General features: G+C 36.5%; 1 protein-coding gene and 1 pseudogene across 4 annotated transcripts in view; both read right to left on the minus strand.

Annotated features, from left to right (window-relative positions):
• Positions 1-13,133, minus strand: part of MARCHF1 (membrane associated ring-CH-type finger 1) — a 960,605-nt gene that overhangs the window by 939,212 nt on the left and 8,260 nt on the right. The gene's annotated exons all lie outside the window — the stretch shown is intronic.
• On the minus strand, positions 3,049-3,131 carry LOC118915906 (U6 spliceosomal RNA; annotated as a pseudogene).

Genomic DNA, 13,133 nt, shown 5'->3' on the forward strand with positions numbered 1-13,133 from the left:
ACAAGTGGGACTATATTAAGCTGAAAAGCTTCTGTACAGCAAGGGACACCATCAATAGAACAAAAAGGCATCCTACAGTATGGGAGAATATATTCATAAATGACAGATCCGATAAAGGGTTGACATCCAAAATATATAAAGAGCTCATGCACTTCAACAAACAAAAATCAAATAATCCAGTTAAAAAATGGGCAGAGGAGCTGAACAGAGAGTTCTCAAAGAATAAATTCATATGGCCAACAGACACATGAAAAGATGCTCCACATCACTAGTCATCAGAGAAATGCAAATTAAAACCACAATGAGATATCACCTCACACCAGTAAGGTTCGCCTCCATCCAAAAGACAAACAACAACAAATGTTGTCGAGGTTGTTGAGAAAGGGGAACTCTCCTACACTGCTGGTGGGAATATAAATTGGTTCAACCATTGTGGAAAGCAGTATGGAAGTTCCTCAAAAAACTCAAAATAGAAATACCATTAGACCCAGAAATTTCACTCCTAAGAATGCAGCAGCCCCATTTGAAAAAGACATATGCACCCCTAAGTTTATCTCAGCACTGTTTACAATAGCCAAGAAATGGAAGCAACCTAAGTGTCCATCAGTAGATGAATAAAGTAGATGTGGTACATGTACACAGTGGAATATTATTCTGCCATAAGAAGAAAACAAACCCTACCATTTGCAACAACATGGATGGAGCTAAAGGGTATTATGCTGAGTAAAATAAGCCAGGCAGAGAAAGACAAGTATCAAATGAGTTCACTCATCTGTGGAGTATAATAACAAAGAAAAAACTGAAGGAGCAAAACAGCAACAGACTGACAGAACCCAAGAATGGACTAACAGTTACCAAAGGGAAAGGGACTGGGGAGGATGGGAGGGAAGGGATGGGTGGGGGGCGGAGGAAGAAAGGGGACATATGACTAGCTTGTATAATGTGGGGGGTGGGTCATGGGGAGGGCTGTACAACGCAGAGAAGACAAGTAGTGATTCTACACCATCTTACTACACTGATGGACAGAGACTGTAATGGGGTATGTGGAGGGGACTTGGTGATGGGAGAGTCCAGCAAACATAATGTTCCTCATGCAATTATAGATTAATGGCACCAAAAAAAAACCAGTATATTTTCGTTTCTGAGAGATAGCACGAGTCTCAATATTTATGATTAAATAATAAAGTTACAGAACAGGTCTCTAAAAAAAAATGATCCAGCAACCCCGTCTCTTGGTATATATCTGTAGGAAATGGGATCATTATCTCTAGGGGTATCTGCACCCTTTGTTCTCTCTAGCCTATTCATAAGAGCCAAGGCATTGAAATGACCTGAGTGTCCATCAGTGCATGAACGGATAAAGGAAATGGGATGCGTATATACAGATATAGATAGAATGAAATATGATTCAGCCACAGAAGCAAGGAAATCCTGTCATTCGTACGACATGGATGAAATTTACGGGCATCATGCTTGGTGAAATAAGGCAGAGGAAGCAAAGCGCTGCTGTCCGACCTCACTTTAGGTGGAATCTGAAAATCCTGAACTCAAGGAAAAGTAGAATTATGGCGGCCAGGGGTAGGGAAGTGCGGGCAGGTACAGACGATCATGCTAAATGGGTACGAACTTGTGGTTGTAAGATGAATGTGTTTTGCGGATATATTATACAACATAATGAATAAAGTTAACAATGATGTATTGTATATACAAATCTTGCTAAAAAAAGTAGGTGAGTTTCTCACCAAACACAAAAAAGATACTATATGAGATGATGAATGTGTTAATTAACCTTACTGTGGTAATCATTTTGCAATATATACAGTATCAAGTTATCACACTGTATACTTCAACCTTCTAAAATTTTATATGTCAATTGTATCTCAAAGCTAGAAAAAAATGTAAATGTTTTAAAAATAAAAAAGTTCAGTATAAATGCATATTAATATATTTACATAGACTGAAATGAAGATTAGATGACTCCATTTAAAGTATGTCTTTCAAGGAACTTCTCAATAAATTTTACTAATGATTATTATTACTATTTTTATTATACAGAGAAAACACACTTATATACATAGCCTATAGAAGAGAAACTCCAAAAAAATCTATTAGAACAAATAAAATAGTTTAGTAAGTTTGCTAGACGGAAAATCAACATGTAAAAATCAGTAATCATCACAAATAACCATTTAGAACATGTATCTTTTTTATATCTCACTCACAATTACAACTAAAATAACATCCCTGACAATACATCTCAAAAATGTTCAAGATCCTTATAGAAAAAAGTTTATAACATTATCAATGCACATGGAAGAACTAGAAAAATAGATACATTTAATATATATATATGCATAGAAAGGCCCTATAACAAAAACGATAATTACCGCAAACTAAACTACAGAGTTAATGTGCTCCCACTCCTAATGGGGTGTATATACAAAGGTACTAAGTACAGAGATGTTATGACAGTTAAAGGAAGGATGGTGTTAACTCCCCCTTCACTACTGCAACCACCACTAATTCCCAGGCCTGATGAGGCAAGGGAAGGAACAGTTACGGAAATGCAGTTGGAACAGGAAACTTATGATATACAATTTCTGTGCATAGAAATATGCAATTACTGCCACACTTGCTAAGGGTCAGAAAGGGAGCCAGAGGAAGAAACCCCCTTAGCTCCTTCTTCTTCACACCCCAAACTCCTGCTGCTGTCTCTCATCAGCCAAACCCAAAGTCAAAGAAGAACAAGGGGGAAATGTCTCTGATAACGCCATTTGATAGGGACTACACTGAATCTGCAGACTGCTTTGGAGGGTATGGACATTGCAATATAAATTCTGCTCACCCATGAGCATGGTACATCTTTCTATTTATTTGTGTCACCTCAATTTCTTTTATCAATGTCTTAAAGCTTTCAGTTTTAGGTCTTTCAGCTCCTTAGTCAACCTTATTCCTATTATATATTTTATTCTTCTTAATGCAACTATAAAGGGGATTTTTTTTCTTAATTTCTCTTTCTGCTAGTTCATTATTAGTATACAGAAACAAAAAAATTTAGAATGCTTCACAACTATGCACATCATCCTTGTACAGGGGCCATTCCAATTTTATGATATTTGCTGCAAAAGCAAGCACACTTTTCACTCTTAATTCTTCTATACTGTTCAAATTTCTTATAACATGTTTACCTCATAGCTTTACAGCTACAAAAAACTTGAAATCAAGTCCACATTTGTTCTTTAATTTTGTATTATGGTTATCATCTTATTAAGGTTTAAAAATACCCTTGAATATCAAGTTGAATGTTTATGTTGTACATTATTCACAAGCTAATAATTAAGCAATTAACTTAGTTTCCAAATGAAGTTTCCTTCATATTACTATTATCAAAGGATATGCTCTCATTATTGAAAATTTTTTACATAAAGAGAAAAAGGAAAAATAAAAGCACTTTAAAGTGATGCCAATTTTTTATTATTATTACTATTAATACTATTCTTTCCTTCTTCATTCATTGACAGTAGTCTCCCCTTATCCATTGTTTTGCTTTCCATGGTTTCCATTAGCCACAGTCAGCCACAGCCAGAAGTAAATGATCCCTATTCTGACAAATCATAAGATCAGTTGTATCTTAACATTATTTCACAATGCCTATGTCATTCAGCTCACTTCATCTCATCACATAGGTATTTTATCCTCTCATATCAGCACAGGAAGGATGAGTATACTACAATAAAATATTTTGAGAGAGTAAGACCACAATAACATGACTCTTACTACAGTATGTTTTAATTATTCTTTTTATTAGCAGTTTTTATTGTTCATCCCTTACTGTACCTAATTTATAAGTTAAACTTTATCATAGGTACATATGTACCACATTTTAGGCATCCACTGGGGGTCTTGCAACATAACTCCTGTGGATAAAGGGAGACCACTATTTATTTGGAAGTGGTGGTGGCTGTTGGCAACTTTCTCAGTTTCTCATGCAACAAAAACATCAAATATCATTCACACTTAAAAAATACCAAAACAACCCATAACTTAAAATGTATAGCATATATATTATATTTAAAAACTATACCTGAGAGTTTAAATAATATATAAGATTAGTTTAATAATGGTATGAACTACTCACATTAAATACCTACTATTTATTAGGGAATTTACTCACTACCTTTAATCCTCACAACAACCCCAGTAGAAAGGTACCAATATGCATATTCTGCAGATAAGGAAACCAACATTCAAACATGTTAAACAATTTGACCAGTGGAACCTCACTACTGAATGGAAACTTTAAGACAGCTCAGTATGGCTTAGAGTCTGAGCTTTTCCAATATCACCAGCTTCCATTCTTCTGACTGTGAAACTGAGTCTGCTTCACAAGAACAAAAAAGTATTCCATCTTAAAAGCACAGACACGCCCTAGTAAACACCTGGTAAGTTCACGGTCTGTAATCTACATAACTATTATCACTATTCTTTAAAAATGGGAGGGAAAAATGTAGATTACTCTTTCCTCTTTATGAAATCACATAAAAGTAAAACTTGGCAATAGTAAATTATTCTCCTAATAATTTATTAGAACATATAAGTGAGGACATTCAAAACTTTCTTAAAACAAACATTAATTCTTGGATCACAGTAAGAAACAGTCAGACACATGTTGTCTCTTCACACTGCTAAGAAGAAAATTATTCAAAGAAATTTTTGCACTAGACTGTAACTTAGCATGAAACACAGGATTACTCTCACATCATTTTTTTCTCTATATATGATTTTACATAAAAGATATATGTACATATGTGTGTACATATATACATGCAGAAAAGTATTTAAAAATAGCAAACACAGAAGAGAACTATTCAGATTTAAAAGAACTTACATTGAAGTTTTGTTTCAGACATTCGTATTTTCATTCATGAAGTATTTATTTACACTTTTATTGTGGAAACAGATCATACTTATTAAAAAGCACTTGGAAAATAAAGAAAAGCAGGATTAAAAAAAAAACATAGACCTATGACCATTATTAACATTTTTAAATACTTCCTTTTACTCTTTAAAGAAAAACAGACTATTGTCATTAAAATTCAAATACTAAGACCCTTTGACATGTCCCCAAGTACATATTTTGGGGCTTTATGAGTTACTAAATAATGTGTGATGGAAAATATTAACATCTTTTGCATCATTTTTAGTGATTGCTACAAGTTGACAACTCATGGTTCAACCTCATAACAAACAAAAGCCCATGAGAACAGTGCCCATTATAAGTGCTTTTAAGACTTGTTTTCTTACTTTTGGTCTACAAAAATAGGGAGGGGATTTTTCTCTCTGTTGGTTTTTCTGAGTCTAAGGGAGGTTATCCTCTACCATGGATGTCATAAGGAACAAATCACAAAGTCTCAGACTATTTTTCATACTTGTTATTCAGTACCTTAATTACCTGCCAAATTAATACCCATACTTCTTTCTAAAGCCATCACTGTTATGGCATAAACCTTTCTTTTACGTGGTAATCACTTGTTTATCCATTTATTTGTCAAAAACCTTTAAAATAAAACATACAGGACTAAGGGATTTCATAAATGATTAAGTATAAAAGTAATCTATAAAAATAAAACAAGTTACCCAATAAACAAAAGTAAAATCAAAATGCATCAAAGACCTGAATGTAAGTCATGAAACCAAAAAACTCTTAGAAGAAAACATAGGCAAAAATCTCCTGAATATAAACATGAGCAACTTTTTCCTGAACGCATCTCCTTAGGCAAGGGAAACAAAATAAAAAATGAACAAATGGGACTACATCATGCTAAAAGGCTTCTGTACAGCAAAGGACACAATCAGCAGAACAAAATGGCATCCTGCAGCATGGGAGAATATATTTGTAAAGGACATATCCAACAAGGGGTTACCATCCAAAATACATGAAGAACTCACACACCTCAACACCCAAAAAGGAAATAACCCTAGGAGAAAATGGGCAGAGGATATGAACAGACACTTCTCCAAAGAAGAAATTCAGATAGTCAACAGGCACATGAAAAGATGCTCCACATTGCTATTATCAGGGACATGCAAATTGAAACCACAATGAGATACCACCTGACAGCAGTTAGGATGGCCAACATAGAAAAGACAAGAAACAATAAATGCTGGTGAGGATGAGGAGGAAGGGGAACCCTCCTACACTGCTGGTGGGAATGAAAAATAGTTCAACCATTGTGGAAAGCAGTATGGAGGTTCCTCAAAAAACTTAAAATAGAAATACCATTTGACCCAGGAATTCCATTCCTAGGAATTTACCCTAAGAATGCAGGATCCTAGTTTCAAAAAGACATATGCACCCCTATGTTTGTCGCTGCACTATTTACAATAGCCAAGAAATGGAAGTAACCTAAGTGTCCATCAGTAGATGAATGGATAAAGAAGATGTGATACATATACACAAGGGAATATTATTCAGCCATAAGAAGAAAACAAACAAATCCTACCATGTGCAACAACATGGATGGAGCTAGAGCATATTATGCTCAGTGAAATAAGCCAGGTGGAGAAAGACAAGTATCAAATGATTTCACTCATCTGTGGAGCATAAGAACAAAGCAAAAACTGAAGAAACAAAGCAGCAGACTCACAGAACCCAAGAATGGACTAATAGTTGCCAAAGGGCAAGGGACTGGGGAGGGTGGGTAGGAAGGGAGGAAGAAGGGGGAAAAGGGGGCATTATGATTAGGACACATAGTGTGGTGGCGGGAGGGGGGATGGCATGTGGAAGGCAGTATAGCACAGAGAAGACAAGTAGTGACTCTATAGCATCTTACTATGGTGATGGACAGTGACTGTAATGGGACATGTGGTGGGGACTTGATTATGGGGGGAATCTAGTATCCACAATGTTGCTCATGTGATTGTATATTAATGACATCAAAATTTTTAAAAAGTTAAAATAAAAATAAATAAATAAACCAAGTTATCTCACTAAAAAGGGAGGATAGCTAGCAAGAGCTATTGTATATATTATGCTAAATATTTTTCATTAATTTTTTATTAAGGTTTGACTGATACACACCCCTATGAAGGTCCCACATGAAAAAACAATGTGGTTACTACATTTACCCATATTAACAACTCCCCACCCATACCCCATTGCAGTCACTGTCCATCACTGTAGTAAGATGCCACAGATCCACTATGTGCCTTCTCTGTGCTACACTGTTCTTCCCGTGATCCCCCATACCATGTGTACTAAACACAATACCCCTCAAACCCCTTCTCCCTCCCTCCCCACCCACCATCCCACACCCCTCCCCTTTGGTTACCACTAGTTTATTCTTGGAGTCTCTGAGTCTGCTGCCATTTTGTTCCTTCAGTTTTGCTTCATTGTTATACTCCAAAAATAAGGGAAATCATTTGGCATTTGTCTTTCTCCACCTGGCTTATTTCACTGAGCATAATTGTCCTCCAGCTCCATCCATGTTGTTGTAAATGGTAGGATTTGTTTCTTATGGCTGAATAGCATCGCACTGTGTATATGTACCACATCTTCTTTATTCATTCATCTACTGATGGACACTTTGGTTGGTTCCATATCTTGGCTATTGTAAAAAGTGCTGCCATAAATGTAGGAGTGCATATGTCTTTTTGAATCTGAGAAGTTGTATTCTTTGGGTAAATTCCAATGAGTGGGATTCCCATGTCAAACGGTAATTCTATTTTCAGTTTTCTGAGGAAACTCCATATTGCTATCCACAATGGTTGAACTAGCCTATATTTCCATCAGCAGTGTAGGAGGGTTCCCCTTTCTCCGCATCCTCACCAGCACTTCTTGTTCTTAGTCTTTTCGATGCTGGCCATCCTTACTGGTGTGAGGTGATATCTCATTGTGGTTTTAATTTGCATTTCTCTGATGATTAATGATGCAGAGCATCTTTTCATGTGTCTGTTGGCCATCTGAATTTTTTCTTTGGAGAACTGTCTCTTCATACCCTCTGCCCATTTGTTAACTGGGTTATTTGCTTTTGGGTGTTGAGGTGTGTCAGTTCTTTAGATATTTTGGATGTTAACCCCTTGTCAGATATGTCATTTACAAATATATTCTCCCATACCATAGGATGCATTTTTGTTCTGTTAATGGTGTCCTTTGCCATACAGAAACTTTTTAGTTTGATGTAGTCCCATGAGTTCATTTTTGCTTTTGTTTTCCTTGCTCGAGGAGATGCATTCAGGAAGAAGTTGCTCATGCTTATACTCAGGAGATGTTTGCCTATGTTGTCTTCTAAGAGTTTTATGGTTTCATGACTTACATTCAAGTCTTTAATCCATTTCGAGTTTACTTTTGTGTATGGGGTTAAACAATAATCCTGTTTCATTCTCTTGCATGTAGCTGCCCAGTTTTGCCAGCACCAGCTGTTGAAGAAGCTGTCATTTCCCCATTGTATGTCCATGGCTCCTTTATCATATATTAATCGACCACATATGGTTGGGTTTATATCAGGGATCTCTAGTCTGTTCCATTGCTCTATGGGTCTGTTCTTGTGCCACTACCAAATTGTCTTGATTACTGCAGCTTTGTAGTAGAGCTTGAAGTTGGGGAGCATAATTCCCCCAGCTTTATTCTTCCTTCACAGAATTGCTTTGACTATTCCAGGTCTTTTGTGGTTCCATATGGATTTTAGAATGATTTTCTCTAGTTCGCTGAAGAATGCTGTTGGTATTTTGATAGGAATTGCATTGAATCTATAGATTGCTTTAGGCAGGATGGCCATTTTGACAATATTAATTCTTCCTATGCATGAGTACAGGAGGAGTTTCCATTTATTGGTATCTTCTTTAATTTCTCTCATAAGTGTCTTGCAGTTTTCAGAGTATAGGTCTTTCACTTCCTTGGTTAGGTTTATTCCTAGGTATTTTATTCTTTTTGATGCAACTGTGAATGGTATTATTTTCCTGATTTCTATCTCTGCTAGTTCATTGTTAGTGTATAGGAATGCCACAGATTTCTGTGTATTAATTTTGTATCCTGCAACTTTGCTGAATTCAGATATTAGATCTAGTAGTTTTAGAGTGGATTCTTTAGGGTTTTTATGTACAATATCATGTCATCTGCGCACAGGGGCAGTTTAACTTCTTTCTTGTGAATCTGGATGCCTTTTATTTATTTGTGTTGTCAGATTGCCATGGCTAGGACCTCCAGTACTATGTTGAATACAAGTGGGGAAAGTGGGCATCCTTGTTTTGTTCCCGATCTTAAAGGAAAACCTTTCAGCCTCTCGCTGTTAAGTATGATGTTGGCTGTGGGTTTGTCATATATGGCCTTTATTATGTTGAGGTACTTGCCCTCTATATTCATTTTGTTGAGAGTTTTTATCATGAATGGATATTGAATTTTGTCAAATACTTTTTCAGCCCCTATAGAGATTATCATGTGGTTTTTGTCTTTCTTTTTCTTAATGTGGTGCATGATGTTGATGGATTTTCGAAAGTTGTACCATCCTTGCATTCCTGGAATAAATCCTACTGGATCATGATGGATGATCCTTTTGATGTATTTTTGAATTCAGTTCGCTAATATTTTGTTGAGTAATTTTGCATCTAAGTTCATTGGTGATATTGGTCTGTAATTTTCTTTTTTAGTGGTGTCTTTGCCTGGTTTTTGGTATTAGAGTGAAGCTGGCCTCATAGAATGAGTTTGGGGGTATTCCCTCTTCTCCTACTCTTTGGAAAACTTTAAGGAGGATGGGTATTAGGTCTTCACTAAATGTTTGATAAAATTCAGTGGTGAAGCCATCTGGTCCAGGGGCTTTGTTCTTAGGTAGTTTTTTAATTACCAGTTCAAGTTCATTGCTAGTAATTGATCTGTTCAGATTTTCTGTTTCTTCTTTGGTCAGCCTTGGAAGGTTGTATTTTTCTAGAAAGTTGTCCATTTCTTCTAGGTTATCCAGTTTCTTAGCATATAATTTTTCATAGTATTCTCTAATAATTCTTTGTATTGCTGTGGTGTCCATAATGATTTCCTTTCTCATTTCTGATTCTGTTTATGTGTATAGACTCTCTTTTTTCTTGATAAGTCTGGCTATGGGTTTATCTATTTTGTTTATTTTCTCAAAGAACCAGCTCTTGCTTTCATTGATTCTATTGTTTTATTCTTTTCGATTTTATTTATTTCTGCTCTAATCTTTATTATGTCCCTCCTTCTACTGACTTTGGGCCTCATTTGTTGTTCTTTTCCTAGTTTCATTAATTGTGAGTTTAGACTGCTTATATGGGATTGTTCCTCATTCCTGAGGTAGGCCTGTATTGCAATATACTTTCTTCTTAGCATGGCCTTGGCTGCATCCCACAGATTTTGTGGTGTTGAATTACTGTTGTCATTTGTCTCCATATATTGCTTGATCTGTTTGTATTTGGTCATTGATCCATTAGTTATTTGGGAGCATGTTGTAAACCCACCATGTGTTTGTGTAATTTTTCATTTTCCTTGCATAATTTATGTCTAGTTTAGTACCTTTGTGGTCTGAGAACCTGGTTGGTACAATTTCAATCTTTTTTTAATTTACTGAGGCCCTTTTCGTTGACTCGTATATGATTTATTCTTGAAAATGTTCCATGTGCACTTGAGAAGAATGTGTATTTTGCTGCTTTTGAGTATAGAGTTCTGTAGATGTCTGTTAAGTCCTTCTGATCTTATGTGTTGTTCAGTGCCTCTGTGTCCTTATTTATTTTCTGTCTGATTGACCTGTCCTTCAGAGTGAGTGGAGTGTTAAAGTCTCCTAGAATGAATGCATTGCATTCTATTTCCACTTTTAATTCAGTTAGTATTTATTTCACATATGTATGTGCTCCTGTGTTGGGTGCATAAATATTTATAATGGTTATATCTTCTTGTTGGATTGACCCCCTTATCATTATGTAATGTCCTTCTTTGTCTCTTGTGACTTTCTTTGTTTTGAAGTCTATTTTGTCTGATACAAGTACTGCAACTCCTGCTTTTTTCTCTCATTAGTTGCATGAAATAATCTTTTTCCATACCTTCACTTTTAGTCTGTGTATGTCTTTGGGTTTAATGTGAGTCTCTTGTAGGCAGCTTATAGATGGGTCTGGTTTTTTAATCCATTCTGTGACTCTATGTCTTTTGATTGGTGCATTCAGTCCATTTACATTTAGGGTGTTATCAATAGGTATGTACTTATTGCCATTGCAGGCTTTAGATTCATGGTTACCAAAGATTCAAGGTTAACTTCCTTGCTATCTAAGAGTCTAACTTAACTCACTTAATATGCTATTACAAACACAATCTAAAGGTTCTTTTTTTTTCTCCTCCTTTTTCTTCCTCCTCCATTCTTTATGTATTAGGTTTCATATTCTGTACTCTTTGTCTATCCCTTGATTGACTTTGGGGATAGTTAATTTAATTTTGCATTTTCTTAATTATCTGTTCTACTTTCTTTACTGTAGTTTTATTACATCCAGTGACAGCTATTAAACCTTAAGAACACTTCCATCTATAGAAGTCCCTCCAAAATAGACTGTAGAGATGGTTTATGGGAGGTAAATTCTCTCAGCTTTTGCTTACCTGGAAATTGTTTAATCCCTCCTTCAAATTTAAATGATAATTTTGTCAGATAAATAATCTTGGTTCCAGGCCTTTCTGCTTCATTGCATTAAATACATCATGCCACTCCCTTCTGGCCTGTAGGGTTTCTACTGAGAAGTCTGATGTTAGCCTGATGGGCTTTCCTTTGTATGTAATCTTATTTCTCTCTCTGGCTGCTTTTAGTAATCTGTTCTTATCCTTGATCTTTGCCATTTTAATTACTATATGTCTTGGTGCTGTTTTCCTGGGTCCCTTGTGTTTGGACATCTGTGGATCTCCATGGCCTGAGAGACTATCTCCTTCCCCAGATTGGGGAAGTTTTCAGCAATTACCTCCTCAAAGACACTTTCCATCCCTTTCTCTCTCTTCTTCTTCTTCGGCTATCCCTATAATGCGAACATTGTTCCGTTTGGTTTGTCACACAGTTCTCTCAATATTCTTTCATTCTTAAAGATCCTTTTTTCTCTCTGTGCCTCAGCTTCTTTGTATTCCTCTTCTCTAGTTTCTATTTCATTTATTGTCTCCCCCACCATATCTAATCTGCTTTTTATACCCTCCATTGTGCTCTTCAATGATTGGATCTCCAACCGGAATTCATTCCTGAGTTCTTGAATATCTTTCCATACCTCCATGAGCATGTATATGATTTTTATTTTGAACTCCCTTTCAGGAAGAGTCATGAGGTCCACGTCATCTTTCTCAGGAGTTACATCAATTTTACTCTGAACTAGGTTCCTTTGGCATTTAATATTTATATATCGTGCCTTCTAGTATCCAAAAGCTCTACTGTCTGCAGCTGCTCAGCCCCTGAAGCAATGTCCGGGGTTGCAGGGGAGTGGTATTGGTGCCTGGGGGGAGGAAAGAGCTGTTTCCTGCTTCCTGGCTGCTATGCCTGTCTCCACTGCCTGAACCAATAGGCCGAGCACACAGGTATAAGCTTTTGTCCCAGAGCAGCTGGATATGGATCTCTGTTTTCCACAAGTGACTGGAATCTCAGTCTCTCCAGGAATTCTGCCTGTCCTAGTTTTCCAATCCCATAATCACGAGAGTATCATGAAAGCACCCTGAAATGTAGGTTTGTGCTCCCAGAGCATATCTCCAGAGTTAGGTATTCAGCATTCCCATGCCTCCTCTCCCTCTCCACTCTGTTTCTCTACCTCCCGCCGGTGAGCTGGGGTCGAGGAAGGTCTTGGGTCCCACTGGGCCACAACTTTGGTACGTTACCCTTTTCCATGAGGTCTGCTCTTTTCTCCAGGTGTATGCAGTCTGGCACAGTCCTCTTTCCTGTTGCTCTTTCAGGATTAGTTATATTAATTATATTTTCATATTATATGCAGTTTTAGGAGGAAGCCTCTGTCTCACCTCTCACGTGGCCATCTTTAATCCCTTCTATTATGCTAAATCTTAAAGGGTTGTTTCACACTGTCTGAAATATGAATTTTTGTTCTATTAAAGTAAAATTGCTAAGAAATATCAAAGGAAATACAGCTGTAAGCAGAAAATAATCTCTCTCTAATTCCTTGAATTT

The sequence above is a fragment of the Manis pentadactyla genome, chromosome 1 (assembly GCF_030020395.1).
Source record: "Manis pentadactyla isolate mManPen7 chromosome 1, mManPen7.hap1, whole genome shotgun sequence".
In the NCBI taxonomy this organism is placed as follows: Eukaryota; Metazoa; Chordata; class Mammalia; order Pholidota; family Manidae; genus Manis; species Manis pentadactyla.